Below are 2,868 nucleotides of genomic sequence, written 5' to 3'. Positions count from 1 at the left end.
AAAAGTATACCTGTCTTTTTTCACAAGAATGGGTACTATTGACTCAGAGATACTGCCCAAGATTTAGGCTGTAGGGAGCTTGACTGAGGGAAACATAGTGACTGTGGGTTTCAGCATTAGTCTGGCCCTAAGATAATGTAGACATCCCTTAGGCTGTGGGAAAGCACAAGTAACACCCCTCATGAGGGTGGGTTGGTGGGTCTTATTGTCTAAAAGCAGTGCTCAAGATCTGAGGCAAGAGTCTGTGATAAGTAAAAACAAATTCTGGGAGATGTGGGCAGAGCCTGTCTCATCAAAGAGTAGAGGATCACCAGGTTGTAAACCTACATCATTCCTGACATTCCCTGAAGAGCAGTCACTCATCCCATTCCAAGGAAGACTCAAGCGACCTGTTCATCTACTCTGGCTTCTCCAGTGCTTAACTGTATTCACAAGGCCTTTTTGTCCTTTACAGTTGTGAATTCTACGGTTCCTGCGTGAACTCTTCTGCTGAAGACACAAGCTAAGACACATTATTCTATCATTTGGGAGTCGCCTTTGTCCTCAAGGCCAGAACAGCACAGAGAGAAAGGCCTGCTTCAATTCTGGAGAAGACTGAGAGACTGGCTTCTCTAAGAAATCTGTCCCAACAACTGGAGCAGGGGCTATGCTAAAAGCTGTTGGCTGTACCTGGGACATGTTCTTTAAGCTGTGTTGCCTTTTGTGGCCTCAGTGGGTAAGGAAGCCTCACAGAGACTTAAAGTGACATGGTGGGAAGATACCCAAAGGGGCCCCACCCACTCAGAGGAGAAGGGGAGAGGAGATGGAGGAAGGATTGTGGGAGGGGAGTGACTGGAAGGAGGGCAGTGAGCAGCATGAAAAGTGAATAAGTAAAAACAATCTGGTGTTTCTTCTCCTTTTCCAGGATGCCTATTGTCGCTGTTTCTTTCACATCTTGCCCCGTGCCCTCATCACTGTCCCAGAACCTAGTTACTTAGTGAAGTGCAGCTGCTCCCCTGAGCTTTGACCATGGTGACTTGTAGCCTCTTGAGGACAGGACACTCACTTTTCTTTGCAGGAGAATTTCCTAATAAATTAGTTGAATCTGTCTACCTGACATCCCCTCACCGGTCTGTTCTTCATCTCATGCTCTCACAATTTGAAGTGTGTGTAAAGACATTTGATAGTACACACAAGACAGTGCATGTAAGCCTACTATCAGGAAGTCCTACACAGTGGGCAGAAGAGTGGAAGTTTTGCTGAGTTACCCAACACCTTCCCAAGCCATCCTTTCTCAGGATCAATCTTTCCACTTCTCCCAAACCTTGGGCTTTTGAACTTTATTTGGAAAGGGTACACATCTACAGTCTGAGCAAATAGCTGCTCTCCCCAGTCTGACCTAATTTCCTTTCCCCCCTTACATTCTTGTTGGTCTCCAGTGTTGAACCCTGCTCCATAACCTGAAGATAAATGACTAACTACAATAATAAACTAAGATTAGTAATCTAGGATCTTCTTTTTAAATTTCTCAACACTTTTGCAAATGTTCTGGTCCTCTGCCCTCACCCTCTGAGAAATGCCTCTTCAGAGTTTGTATTCATTTAGACTTACCATTTTCTCTTTTTTTCCGAAGTCAACGTGTACAGTCTCTACTGGTTAATTATTTTCTCCTTGTTTAATTTTTTCCACTATAGGCTTCTGCTGCCTAATATAATATGCTTTTCTGACTAATTGGTAGGCTTTCTAGTTTTGATCCTTAGGCATGTGGAGTTTGACTGCCTTAATTCTATCTCAAAATAATTCTTCTGGTGTCTTAACCCTCTTCATTTAATGATCACTCTTATACCCATCTCAGAAAAAAGTCTAAAACTGAGTCTCTACTACTTTTCCACCATCCAGACTTCTACATTACTACTTCCTTCCCCCAAAATGTTATTCATTTGTTTTATTAAAAAATCAAGCACTCAATATATCAGTCAAACTGCTGTTTATATAACTATCCTTTAAGATGATAACAATTTGAACCAATTTCTTTTTTGTTCCTTTGATGTAGGATCTCATGTAGCCCAGGCCGACCTCTAACTCACTACGTAATAGAGGTTGGACTTGTGCTGGGATTCTAGGCATACATGGCAATCTCTACCAACATTTGGTAGATATTTACCTACATGTGTTACACATGATCATTTCTTGTCATTCCCATGGACTACCTACCAGCTCAAGTGTTCATCAGTTTATTTTTCATTCCTCACATGTCTTACTAAAGGATATACACACTCATACTGTCCCTGATTTTACCTATCCATCTATCTAGACTGAATGATTTAATAATATTGTCTATTGTAAAACCAGAGTCACCCCTGTAGGGACACGGCTGGCTCTAACAGGATATAAAAGCTGTGTTATCTCCTGTCATCTTTCTGTGTTACACGAGACAGAAAACAATCTCCTAGACTGCCTCGCTATGCGTAAGAATCTTGTGCTCGAGAGAGAAGCTCAGAATTGTGTTTTCCTCAAGTGTGCTTCCAGAGGAAGAGTGCAGACAGGATAAGAAAATTGAGTAAATTTGTTACAGATTTAGGAAATGCAACCTTGCAGCTGAGGGAAAAATAATGCTTCTCTTTCCTCTACTTAACTTTTCTACTATTCTATTCTCTTGATAAGGGGAGAAGAAAAAATCCAAATACTTCAAATGGAGAAGGAAAAAAATGCAGTATCTTGCAATATCATTAGTCTTGCTCATAATGTCTGTGGCTTATTGGGCAACAGGAAAGATGTAGCTGTGGATACAGCCTGGCCAGGGCTGTGTGCTGGACCAGATTCAGAGGAGCTTAGCATAAGCACTTTCAGTAACTGACTGGGACATCCCATCCCTAGCTGAGAACTCAC

The sequence above is a fragment of the Mastomys coucha genome, unplaced genomic scaffold (assembly GCF_008632895.1).
Source record: "Mastomys coucha isolate ucsf_1 unplaced genomic scaffold, UCSF_Mcou_1 pScaffold21, whole genome shotgun sequence".
Classification (NCBI taxonomy): domain Eukaryota; kingdom Metazoa; phylum Chordata; class Mammalia; order Rodentia; family Muridae; genus Mastomys; species Mastomys coucha.
This window is presented reverse-complemented; position numbering follows the sequence as displayed.